This window comes from Zootoca vivipara, chromosome 13 (assembly GCF_963506605.1).
Source record: "Zootoca vivipara chromosome 13, rZooViv1.1, whole genome shotgun sequence".
Lineage (NCBI taxonomy): Eukaryota > Metazoa > Chordata > Lepidosauria > Squamata > Lacertidae > Zootoca > Zootoca vivipara.
This window is the reverse complement of record NC_083288.1, coordinates 26,003,231-26,017,222: the sequence shown is the minus strand read 5'-3', so window position 1 is coordinate 26,017,222 and position 13,992 is coordinate 26,003,231.

Here is a 13,992-nt window from a genome sequence, read left to right as displayed (position 1 = left end):
GATTTGCAGGACGTCTGCATTTGGGAAGAGGGAATGGGTAAGTTGGAACAGGTGTTGTTCCTTGGGGTGCTTCCAGACTGGGAAGGTTTCACATGTGGCCTCAACCACCATCAGTAGCCCAGTCTCGGGCTCTGCCTGTGATTTTTACAATGCAGCCCTGGTTTTGACAATGCTGCTAGCCACATGACCCAAAGCAGAAGAAAGGATTTGCCGAAAGAAAGGCCAAAAGAGGACACAGATTAGCCTACGTTTTGCACACACCAGTTTCGACGATAATTACTATTACCTATGGAAACACATCACGGCTCACCATCGAGGAGGAGAGGGTCACCAGGTAACCTTCTCTGTGCCTCCTCAGTCTGGCAGGTGCCGCTAACAGGTGAGAGAGGCAGCTTCACATTGCCATTGGCTGTGGGCTCCAGTACTGCTGTCCTCCTTGCCTTCTGCTCCACCGGTCCTTCAAATAGAGGACTTGGCTCTGTCAGCCCCTCGGATAGAAAACTGTCCTCTGTCAAGCCGGACACTGGGCTTAGCCGAAGGAAATAAGTTTAATCAGTGGTGTTACAAGACCCCTGGCAATGTTCATGAGGCCTGTCGGAGACTGACTTCAACTAGCTTACATAGCTTTGAACATGGAACGTTAAGGAAGGCTATTTTAATGTTCTTTTCCTTTATTGGGTGTGTGCCTTTCTTGCAGGAATGGTATCCTCCTAAAACCCACCTGATTTCCCCCTTACCCCACCCATCCGCCAGCCTTTCGTGACATCTGTCCGATGCGGTGGTGTCTCTGGGTGCGTAGCTCCAGATTCCTGCCACCAAAAAGGATCAGAATTAGGATTATTGTCACATCTGTTTGGAGCGGGAAATGTGATTAATTTGGCAGGAGTTCATTTGCTCTTTTTGCGGGGAGGGGGCCAGGATCATATTGCATCCCCTGGACTAATCTGACCGGCTCTAACTTTAAATAGGCTTAATTGTTGCAGTAATCAAAGGGGAAGCCAGGTTAATGTAATTATTTGAAAGTTGTATATGTTTCTCTTTCTCTCAATTACTTTGTGGTGGGGGTTATGGGGGCTGGCAGAAAGATTTATAGTCCTGTGGAGTTTAATTAGGAGCAGGCAAGAGGACTGAGTCACCTCTCACTTTCTTCCTGGGTGAATTCTGCTTTCTAGGGCTTTGGCTTAGTCACTCTGACCCACTTCTCTCTGAGAAGGCATCCCTCCAGAAATTTTCTGGTGGGGGGGCAAGACATCCATGATGATTTCTGCTGGGTTGGTTGTGCACGACCTTGCCTTTCAATACTGTTTGAGCCTGCAAAAGTTTAAGGTTGGACAGTTACTACTACTCTGTTTGCAAGCAGTTCATGCCCTGCTGAAATCCTGCAACTGTTTATACCACAAATGTTGGGCTTGGTTGTTCGCTCCAGAAGGAAATAATGCAGTCACATGGGGAAAGGATTTCAGAGCAACTAAAGCAGAGCAAGGTGTGGACCAGGCATCCCCAAACTGCAGACCTCCAGATGTTTTGGCCTACAACTCCCATAATCCCTAGCTAACAGGACCAGTGGTCAGGGATGATGGGAATTGTAGTCCAAAACATCTGGAGGGCCGAAGTCTGGGGATACCTGGTGTGGACTGTCCAGCATAAATCCAGCACCAATGTACTCTTTTGAACCACCCTGAGACCTTCGTGTATAGGGCGGTGTGTGTGTGTGTGTGTGTGTGTGTGTGTGTGTGTGTGTGTGTGTGTGTAGTGACAACGACCTGCAGACCTGCAAGACATATAAGTGCCCATGTGCATGTATAAACACACACAATCTGGAGGGGCACAAGGGCTACTTGTGCCCAGGCTGTCAAACTTCAGACTGCAGGGGGATGATGGCATGTGCTGTGATGGCTAGCGTGTTGGACTAAGACCTAGGAGACCAGGGTTCGAACGAATCCCCATTTTGGCCATCACACTCCCTGGGTGACCTTGGACCAATCACTGCCACTCAGCCTGTGGGGGTTAAATGAGGCGGGGAGAACCAGGACTTTTTTTATACCAGAACTAGCTGAAACTCTTGGGTTCCATGATCACTGCAGATGGTGACAGCAGTCACAAAATTAAAAGACACCTGCTTCTTGGAAGAAAAGCAATGACAAACCTAGACAGCATCTTAAAAAACAGAGACATCACCTTGCCGACAAAGGTCCGTATAGTTAAAGCTATGGTTTTCCCAATAGTGACGTATGGAAGTGAGAGCTGGACCATAAAGAAGGGTGATCGCCGAAGAATTGATGCTTTTGAATTATGGTGTTGGAGGAGACTCTTGAGAGTCCCATGGACTGCAAGAAGATCAAACCTATCCATTCTGAAGGAAATCGGCCCTGAGTGCTCACTGGAAGGACAGATTGTGAAGCTGAGGCTCCAATACTTTGGCCACCTCATGAGAAGAGAAGACTCCCTGGAAAAGACCCTGATGTTGGGAAAGATGGAGGGCACAAGGAGAAGGGGATGACAGAGGATGAGATGGTTGGACAGTGTTCGCGAAGCTACCAACATGAGTCTGACCAAACTGCAGGAGGCAGTGCAAGACAGGAGTGCCTGGCGTGCTCTGGTCCATGGGGTCATGAAGAGTCGGACACGACTAAACGACTAAACAACAACATCAAGCTGGAACTCAGTTCCAGCACCTCTCAGGTGGGCACCATCGCCATTCGAAGAGAACGAGGGAGGTGTTTGTGGTGAGTTCCGGCACCTCTCTTTCTAGAAAAATAGAGCTGGGGAGAACCATATAGGCCACCTTAAGCTCCTTGGATAAAAAGTTGGGATATAAAAGGAGTACCGTAACTAAATGATAATATTAAACAGTGTGGACAGAGAAACATTGGGATTGAGGCAGAGTTCAGTTGAAAGTCCAGTGTATGGATGACTGCGTACCAAAGCACCTGTGGGGGAAGTGGATCTGTGTGACCCACATGTGCATGAACACTCTGGTGCATGCACAGCTCTTGGCCTCTGGAGTGGGGGGTGGGGAAGAGAAATGGTACACTTGACTGTTCCTTGTCTTCCTCTCACCTCCCAGCTACATTCTGATATGTAGACTTTATCCTTCACCACCACCACAAGCTGGAATAATGAATGCTGTTTATAGGACAGTTTTAAAATAATTAATTAAAAACCGATTTGAGGTTTAAGCCAATCTTAAGGGATTAGAAGAGATGAGACTGTCACAGAGGACCAACATCTGCTGTTGTGCTATGGTGGGATCGCTGTCCCTCTTTGGACATCTGGCACACAGCTGGCCTCTGCTTTAATGCATGATGGGTGATACCGAAATGGAATAGACCCGGGGTCAGAGCTGATTCAGCTGGCCTTTTTGGGTTTGGAAGGAAAGGGTTGAACTGGCTCAGATTGCTGACCAGGGCCGGCTCTAGGGGTAGGCTGGGTGGCGCGGGGCAGCAGGGCGGGCGGGGGGGGCGCTGCACTGCGAAGCCGCGTGAAAATCACGCTGCATGCTGCGCCCGCCCACCAGCTACGGGAAGAAACGGGGCGGGGGCGGCGGAGCGATCCACGCACCACGGCGCCAGGGCGCCCGACCCACTTAAGACGGCTCTGTTGCTGACCATCGCCATTTATGTTCTTCGTGTTGAAGCAATTATCTGAGGCCTTTGCTACAGCCCTGGGGAAATCAAAGGGATGGCATTTCCTAGCAAAAGGGCAATGGGTATATTTTGTGCATGCTCAAAGGGCAGGTTGGCAGGTGCCCATCCTATCAGTTTGCATTTCTTAGTGCAGAAAGTATTGATCTGATGTGTGGAGATCTTTCCTGTTCTGATTAATACAAGAGGATTCTAGAAGCTTCTCTGTGTGAGAGAAGCAGGTAGAAGGGTTATGATTGTTTGGGTTATACCTTCTGGGAAGCTGGCTTGAACTAGTTCTCTTATCTCTTTCAAATAAGGTCATGCGGACTATAAATATAGGCCAGAAGGAGTCTGGGATTTACTTTCTCTTTCTATCGCCCTTCCTTCTGGTGTGGTATTCTGTACATAGTATGCTTAGTGTTAAGGTTTAGTCTTGTTATAAGTTTATAAGTTGTTGTAAGTGCTGCAACTGGATTTCTTATGGACTGTGCCAGTCCTGAATGTATTTGGATTTCTGACCATTACACTCATTCAGCACAAGTAAAGCTCTGCTGGATGAAGTACTATTGTAGTTGTTTAGTCGTTTAGTCATGTCCGACTCTTCGTGACCCCATGGACCAGAGCACGCCAGGCACTCCTGTCTTGCACTGCTTCCCGCAGTTTGGTCAGACTCATGTTCGTAGCTTCGAGAACACTGTCCAACCATCTCATCCTCTGTCGTCCCCTTCTCCTTGTGCCCTCCATCTTTTCCAATATCAGGGTCTTTTCCAGGGAGTCTTCTCTTCTCATGAGGTGGCCAAAGTATTGGAGCCTCAGCTTCACGATCTGTCCTTCCAGTGAGCACTCAGGGCTGATTTCCTTCAGAATGGATAGGTTTGATCTTCTTGCAGTCCACGGGACTCTCAAGAGTCTCCTCTAGCACCATAATTCAAAAGCATCAATTCTTCGGCGATCAGCCTTCTTTATGGTCCAGCTCTCACATCACCTTGCCAACAAAGGTCCGTATAGTTAAAGCTATGGTTTGCCCAGTAGTGATGTATGGAAGTGAGTGAGTGAGAAGTACTATTACCTTTGGTCTATTTTTGGAAACTCTGCTGCATGTTTAAGGTTTTCCTCCACACATTGGCATGTCTACCATTTGATTTCTTGCCACTCAGTGCAACCGCTGTTGATAACTGGCAGCCGACTGTGTACCTGACTTTATTGGAGAGTACAGTGGTACCTTCGTTTAAGTACACAATTGGTTCTGGAAGTCTGTACTTAACCTGAAGTGAACTTTCCCATTGAAAGTAATGGAAAGTGGATTAATCAATTTCAGACGGGTCCACAGAGTACTTAACTTGAAGTGTACTTAACCCGAGGTATGACTGTAAATGGTTCTGGAAGTCCGTACTTAACCTGAAGCGACAGGTCTGCGGAGTACTTAAACTGAAAGTACTCAAACCGAAGTGTACTTAAACCGAGGTATGACTGTATAGCAGGGGTCAGCAAACTTTTTCAGCAGGGGGCCAGTTCACTGTCCCTCGGACCTTGTGGGGGGCCGGACTTTATTTTGAAAAAAAATATATGAATGAATTCCTATGCCCCACAAATAACCCAGAGATGCATTTTAAGTAAAAGGACACATTCTACTCATGTAAAAACACCAGGCAGGCCCCACAAATAACCCAGAGATGCATTTTAAATAAAAGGACACATTCTACTCATGTAAAAACATGCTGATTCCTGGACCGTCCGTGGGCCGGATTGAAAAGGCGATTGAGCCGCATCCGGCCCCTGGGCCTTAGTTTGGGGACCCCTGCTGTATAGCATTTCAGCTACCATAGAGCTTGGAGATTTAGTTTTGAACATATATTTGTTTTTGTTTTTATTTTAACTAAAGAGAATTAACTCCCCCAGTCTGAACAATAACCCTCAGTGTCGTTCAAAAAACAAACTCGAGGCAGCTTGCAATAATAAAAAAACTTTTCTCTATGGTATCTGTGGTGTCTCATTTACAAATGCATGTCCTACCTTGGTCTTACACACATCTGTTGAGGAAAGTATATACTTGAACCAGCCCAGAGGAGAATCCCTATCATCATGTTCCAGGGTGAGTAAGAGATCCTCTCCACTCTACTTACTTGGTGTCCATTTCTAAATAAGTTTTGTTTTGTCTACCCTAGCAGTATACAGCTTGACTCACTTACAGAAGCTGTCTATTTTGCATTGTGGCAATGAAGCCTCTGGTGCCATTTGGCTGAGCTGTGTTCTAAAGTGAAAGCAAAAGGTGTAAAGGGGGAGATGTGGGGAAGAGAATGTATAAATCGAAGACTATCCATTATTCATTCTCTGTCACCTAATCCATGGTGAGAGGGTTGTCTGTGATCCATGCCAAATTCAGTTTTCATATCTGAGTGAAAACTGGGTCTCTCCAGTACAAATCCAGCACTCTTGCTGTCAAATATCAAATAAGAAACCTTTATCAGAATCACGTACTGCTAGTGTATGTCAGTTAATCAAGCATTTGTTCAAGTATCGGCTTGGACAGATATCTGAATATCATGGGAATATCTGCGGTATATTCTGAAGAGAAATTTTGAGCAGAGTTTATTTGGGGGGGGGGCAATCCCTTCCTAGCTGCAGTAGAAAGCGAAACTGATGGTGTGATTTCAAATTCCTCCCACTTCATTCATCCCATGAGATCTAGAAACTTCAAGTGAAAGTAGAGAGAGCCTGATTTATGGGATGGCGTCTGCAGTTTGTTGGCACAGCTCACGCAGATCTGTAGATCTCCCTGAATACATTCAGAAGATTATGTGCAAAATCAATCCAGTGAGGAAGTTGAAGTAAGCGTAAGATGGGGAGGGGATTTGGGATCTTGTAAAACTGGTTCCGTCTGCCTGTATGCAAAGGCGCTGGGTGAATATAGTGTGCACCCAACACACACACACACACACACACACACACACACACACAAGTCTTATTTTTCTGTGCTCTCTCAGTGCTTGACGAGATTGTTGCCATATTAATGGGATTACAGCTGAAATAACAGATGTTAACTTTGCAGTGGAAGCTCCAGAGATATTCAGGGAGCTTAGAACAGGAAACGGGTTTAGTCACCTCCTGGGTTTCAAGTTACACACAAACACAAGCGAGAAATAAGCTACCAGTGGCAGTCTGTGCCCTTTTGTCAACAAGGATCAGAGGGGAAGGGCAGGGTAGGGACAGAGCTTGCGAGGAGCCAGGAAAAGACGAAAGGATTAAGAGGGTCCAGCTCTCCAAAGAACGAAATCTGTGAATATCACAGATTTGGGTGGAAATATTCACCATCCAGAACTGGCAAGTGTTGCTTGTCTCTGTGCACATTCACGTAGCCAACAGGTGAGTTGTTGAGATGACCCTGAATATTCACAAACATTCAAATGACATGGGGAAAGGGCAAGGTTCAGTGATGGGGTGCTGCTCAACACTGCAAGCAACGTGAACATTTGGTCGTTTGTTGCAGGCAAACTCGCACAGGACTGAGGGACCAGAGGGGGCTGTGTGCTACCTCTTCTGAAAAGGAGAGAAGGATAAAGGCCGGGGCATGCAGTAGTCAGGATGTTTGGGCCGAGCAATTGGGTTGGAAGGGAGGTAGGAAGAATAGTGAGCAGAGAGTTCAGGAGGTTGGTTGAGTAAGAGCAGATTTGGAAGTGGGAAGGAGGTAGGGGGTGCTGGAAAGTGGTGCTGAGGTTGCAGCATGAAGTTTGGAGAACCAATGGCCCATGTGGGAGGTCGTCGCTCAGTGGTAGAACTGAGTTCTGCATGAAGAAGGTTCCATGCCCATCTCCAATTTAAAAGATCAGGTAGCACATGATGTGGAATTTCCCCGCACAAGACCCCAGGCTGAGCCACTGCTAGAGGAGAAAATACAGAACTAGATGGATAAAGTCTGACATAGTAGAAATCGATATGGTTGCGTGCATCCCAGTCTCAGAGCAGAGAGACTCCAGGGGTTCCAATGCTTACCAGTGATTCAATTTCCTTGGAATAAAGGTCACCAGAGAGGAGACTGTGGTATCTTTAGGATAAATGGCTTTGTACAACCTGAGCCTAGAATGGAAGGTCTCACAGCATTTGCACCCCAACAGATTTTGCTTCCCCTGTTTCTAGAGGGGGCCCCAAAGGCATAGCTTTGTGGTCAGCACACAAGGCAAGTCAGACTTCTTGTGTTTCTTTTCAGCTTCTAGTTCAGGCCAGACTAAAACAAACAAACAAGGCTACAGGCTCATCCACGCTTCTGCTTGTCCCATACCTACGTAGAAAGCATGGGCCTGAGCGGTTTTCAGCTTGTCCCATGCTTTCCCTGGGGAAGATCTGCTCTTTAGTGCTGAATCGGAGGAAACGTCAATTCACAGAAAACCCAGCTGAACTTTGCTCCAGTTCAGCGACAAAGAGCAGGTTTTCCTGGCGGAAAGTGACAGGAGCAGTAGAAGTCTGTCATGCAATACTGTGTCCTGATGCATTCCACACACACCCCAAACCGACTTCAATCCGAATTAAGAAAAAGAGCCAACCTTGCTGTGTCTTGTGAACCGCCCTGGGATCTTTGAATGAAGGGTGGTATACAAAAAATAATAATAATAATAATAATAATAATAATAATAATAATAATAATAATAATGGGGAAGGAGTGGAACCTGTTACCTGCCCTTGACGACCCCGGCCCTGAGGATGCAGCTCATCCCTATTTGCATTTCTCCATCTGGGGTCCCAATCCTTGGACAAAGAGTGTCATGGAATGGGGGAAACTGGCTTTTGTTATTTGCGTGTAGGAATGTGGGTACCTGTGATGTGTAACTCCACAATATGAGACCTACGACAGACCAGACCCAATCCGGAACGTCACAACAAACCAGAGCCATCACTTTACTTCACAGGAAGCCATGCCAGGGTTTCTCATCTGTGTGTATACTGGATAGGTGGGCCGAGGAGCAGGAAGCACAGATGAGTCAAACCCCACTTGATCTTTCATGACTGAGACCTTTAGCATTGTTCTTCTTGCTACTCCCACCTTTCCATGGTGCTCTTCCAAATGTAATTGGCCCCCATTGGACTTGCAACCAGCCAAATCCCCTTCCCACTCTGAGCTCAAGAGTGTTGGCATAAGACCCCATGGATTTTGCTCATCGGATGAACTACCGAGAGTGGAAGGGAAGAAAGGGAGAGGGCGATGGAAGGCTGACAGAGATGCAGCCAACTCATTTCAAAGGGATCTCTTTTTTTGCCTCTCATTCTTCTATTGGTCACTGTCTGTTTACAGACCTGCTCTATCATATACAACCAGAGCTATTCCATTTAGGTATTTATTTTCTATTGCAATCTGTAGCTTGGAAAATTGGAAGGCAGCTAGCAGAAGAGGCACCATATGCTGGAGAAGCCTCCTTCTTGAGCAAAGGAGGGAAAAAACACACAACATCGAGCAAATGGAAGCAAAGTAGTGTGTAAAGGTAGAAAGCCCAGTTGGCTGAATGGATGATACCATGTGATCCCTGTTTTGAAACTGATTGAGCCTATTGAGATCAAGAAGATTCCCATCCCCAGGCACAGGAGCTCCGTTGTTTCTGGTAAATAGCAAATAATTCAGGAGCAAAATGCTATTTGCAATTAATTATTTTCTTACATTTATAATCCCACCTTTCTCCCATCATGGAATCCAATGTGATTCACAAGCACCCATCCAAGTACTGGCCAGTCCTAGATCTTCAAGGTGGCCTCCTCAGCTGCCTTCAAACCATACCTCATTCTGATGGTTGGGAGACGTGTGTGAGAGGAGGGTTCTTACGTCATGTGGGTGTACACAGAGACATGTTGCCCACTACCAAATCCCTGTGAGTGAGGACCAGGCTACCATGGCCAGAGGGTGGGCGCCCACCCCGACACCAGTCATGGATGGGACCTGTTGGCATGTGCTTCCCTAATAGGTGTTCACTGTAGAATGACCACTCTTAGTTCACTCTGGCTGTGCACAAATGACCGCCTTAAAACGCAGTTAGCTTGTTCTTTTCCTCAATTCAGATTGAAGTATGTTGGGGGGGGGGGTGCATCAAAACAAAGTGCTGCATAAGAAGCCACAGGATAGATCTGGATTGTTGCTTAACATAGTGTATACACTACCCAAACCAGCGGCAGGAGGGCTCTGGATGGAAAGTAAATGGGTGTACACAGCCGCTTGCTTTTTTTTAATGGAACATCAACTTCACACCATCAGATTGTTCCCCTGTGGCTCCCCGGCAGTTTTTCTGTCTCTTTTGAGACCACTGAAAATCCGACACTTTTGGAAAGTACAGAAGAGTAGCACAAATGCCATAGGTGTGAGTCACCTTAGCACAGCTCTTCTGTCTTTTTGAAGAGCCCTGGTTCTGGAGTGTAAACCTAGCTCTACACCCCTAAACTTTGACAAGGAGCGCCATTTCGGTTCTTACATTTTTATTTGATCTTAATTTCTGCTAAAGTAATTTTTTGCCAACTTTATTCTTTTCTTCCAAAATAGGCCTTTTAATATTCATGCAATAGTGCTTAGATGGGAGAGGGGATGTTTCAGCACATATCTTTAAAGTGGGTTTTAAAAAATAATAATGAACTGCTTTGGTGTACTGCCAATCATTCACCCACATGGCTATGTCACACCCATGTGAAAAAGAACATACAGTGGTGCCTCGCTTAACGAATGCCCTGCTTAATGAAATTTCCGCTTAACGAAAGGATTTCTTGAGCGGAGGTTGCCTCACTAGACGAATTCATTTTATGAAAAATTCGTCTAGCGAATCGCGGTTTCCCATAGGAATGCATTGAAATTCAATTAATGCGTTCCTATGGGCAAAACAAAATTCAAAAAAAAATTCAATGCATTCCTATGGGATTCGCTAGACGAATTTTTCGTTATAAGAAAAGACCCGTGGAACGAATTAAATTCGTCTAGCGAGGCACCACTGTAGTGGGATGTTGATTAGACTGGCCACCACTTTGTCTCCTAGAGAATATCATCTGGATACATTGTTTTTCTTCTCCTCACTGATACAAAGAGGATCATTACAGAAACTGTACCTACATTTCTATTGAGCACAATGAAGATACAAGGAAAACCCTTACCCAAATAAACGTGACCGTGTTTTCCTCTCTGCCAGAGATATTCCATAAACTTGTGTCTTGTTTTATATGATCATGGATGTCTACATTTTATTGTGAGGTTTATTGACCGGCTGCTTCTTCATAGGTGGGCTGGGTCTGCTAGAAGGGCCTAGACTGAGGGCTGTATTTGCCTTCCTCCCGGGCCTGCGGTTCCCCATCCCTGAACTAGCACATGTGAAGGGCGAGTCTCTAACCCCCAGACAGTGGTTCCCACTGTGCTTTCAGCAAAATCGGGATTAAACCTCCAGTTTCACAAAAGATAGGGCTTGGCTCTAGGTTACCTCAGGGCACTTTATCCAAAGCCTCTCACCACCTTACTACCAGTGGGGTTTTCCCTCTCATGGATCCCTACTGCTCTGGTTAGCCTCTCCCTCGGGCCACTTTGTGGCTTTCTTGGCTTCACTGACCAGCCCTTAGTTTGTCAGAAGTACTTTGAACTAGCTTCCTTTCCTGACCCCAGGGAAGCTTGGTTCTCTTCTTAGTCACACAACTAGAGGAACTGACACGCTGCTGGAGTCAATTAATGTTTAAGCACATTTAACTTTATTTATTAACTTGAGAACATGGATTTCACTGGTAACTTATACCTGTAGTGCATTCCTTTCATTATAGGACACAGTCTTATCGGAGCATTTCTTCCCTCCAAAACCTAACCTCCCACTCCCCACTATCTCACTCTCCACCTTCCCCAACCAACTCCTCTCCCACCAACTGACTCCTACTAACCGTTATCCCTCTTTTGTTTTCAAACACAGTCTAGTTCCACCTCCTGTAGAACCGCCTATCACTGGAGGGATAGTTTAACCCCCAACGCACCGGAATCCTCAGCAGGCACTAATCCGCCACAGCACACATTTGCTCCCTCTCTTGAAACCACTGTGAAGGTGCCTTGCATTTCTGATCAATAAGCCCCCAGAGCAGGCATAGGCAAACTCGACCCTCCAGATGGGACTACAACTCCCTGTTGGGATTGTCCTACTCTCATGTAGGACCCTGGCAGAGACACATGCCTGACCGGCATGTTCTCTCCCTCCTGGCTGATCGTTCAGGAGCTTCAAAAGCTTTCTTCAGCCCGAACATCACAGCGACTGATACCAAGAAGCACCATCACACTTAGGGATCTGCAGATTATCCGCAGCTTGCGTAACAGAACTCAGTAGCACAGCGTTTTGGCTAGTCTATTTTATTTACATATAATACCCTCAGAGCATTCTGACTTAGCTCCTTCCTCTTTCGCATCAGACAGCAAAGAAAGAAAGAACAAAGGACAATAGTCCCACTTCAAGGAACACAGTAATACCAAAACATCCTGTCTCCGTCACTTCCCACACTGTGGAATGAAAACACACACCGTCATGTGATAGACAACAATCACATGACTGCAAACACGGAGCAGGAATCCTAACATCCCCATCATCCCTGACCACTAGTCTTGTTAGCCAAGGATGATGGGAGTTGTAGTCCCAAAACATCTGGAGGGCCAAGTTTGCCTATGCCTGCCCCAGAGCTCCTGCTGATCTCGATGTTTTGCTGCTGGTGCCTTATTCCTGGCTGCCATATTGCATTTGTTGTTCTGTCTGTCCAGTGGGCCAGGTGTGTTTCAAGGGACCTTTCCATGTTTAGAATGATCCCAGATGTCAGGGGCGGGCCATGTTCAGCCTGCAGCTGGGGCCAGGGCACCAGGTGTCCCAGCAAAGCAGCACAGGCATGGAACAGGTGACAACCCAATGCAGTGATCTCGGCCAACAGGTAAGAATTGGTGTGACCCTACCTGGCATCACTGGGCATCCATGCTTTCATGCTATTGTTCTTCCCTGTGGACTGGGGTGTGGGTTGCACAAGTCTGTGTCAATGATTTGAGAAAATAATATTCCAGTAAGACTGGAAATGCAATTCTGCTTCTTTTGCAAACCTACTCTTCCCCTTCCCACACACCTTTCGCCCCCTGCACCTCAAAGTTCCAGCCGCTTCCATTAATAGTGAAAGCCCACCCACCCCCACCCCTCGTTTTGCCGCAGCCAGTGCAAGCAAAAGGAGGATGCTTCAAACAGCGAACCTGTCTCATCAATGTCAGCATTCAATCAAAGCAGATGGGTTGCAGCTGTGAGTACCAGCATGACGACCAGCCTGCTTATAGTCACTTGGGAGGAAGAGAGAGAGAGGGAAGGAAGATGAGTGAGGGGCTGGATGAGGAAGCCTGCAGGAATGCAGTGCTAGGGAAAGGGAGAGAGAGAGATACAATCAGCAACCCCAGGCCTGGACCAAACCAGGGCAAAGGATGTCACCATCATGGGAGAAAGTGAAGGTCAAAAGCAGGCCAGTGGCACATGGTGGCAAATCAGTTTTTAAAGTAAAATAAAATGGTTTACATTACCCCTATGGAACTGCACTTTATTGAAAACATTTCTATACTGCCTTGCCATCCTGTTTGGATTTCAGGGCAGCGTACAGCCAATTTGTAGCACAATTCAAATAATAACAACAACAACAACAACAACAACAACAACAACAACAATAATAATAATAATAATAATATATTATTTATACCCCACCCATCTGGCTGGGTTTCCCCAGCCACTCTAGGTGACTTCCAACAGAAAAATAAAATAAAATAATTGATTAAACATTAAAAGCCTCCCTAAACAGGGCTGCCTTCAGATGTCTTCTAAAAATCTGGTAGCTGTTTTTCTCTTTGACACCTGATGGGAGGGCGTTCCACAGGGCGGGTGCCACTACTGAGAAGGCCCTCTGCCTGGTTCCCTGTAACTTGGCTTCTCGCAACGAGGGAACCGCCAGAAGGCCCTCGGTACTGGACCTCAGTGTCCGGGCAGAACGATGGGGGTGGAGACGCTCCTTCAGGTAGTCCCTCCCAAATACTCTGGGCTTCTAAAGCAATACAAATCTGGGCCCTGACATACTCAAACACTTCCCTTCTGTGTTTTCATGCTGCTGTAGGGCTGGAAACATCTTCCCTAGCATGGAGGGAACAGTAGCTAAGACCTGGGGAGGGAACCTTCTCCATCATTAGTCACCACTGCCTTTTAAAATAGAATCTCATTTTGGCTATGCATAAAGTTTCACTTGTTGTCAGCCGCCTTCTTGGAGACCTCTTGTCAGGAACAAGAGCATAATATGAGCCTACTGGATGAAGCCAATGGCCCATCTAGCCCTACACCCTGTTTTCACAGTGGCCTATAGGAAGCCTGCAAGCAGG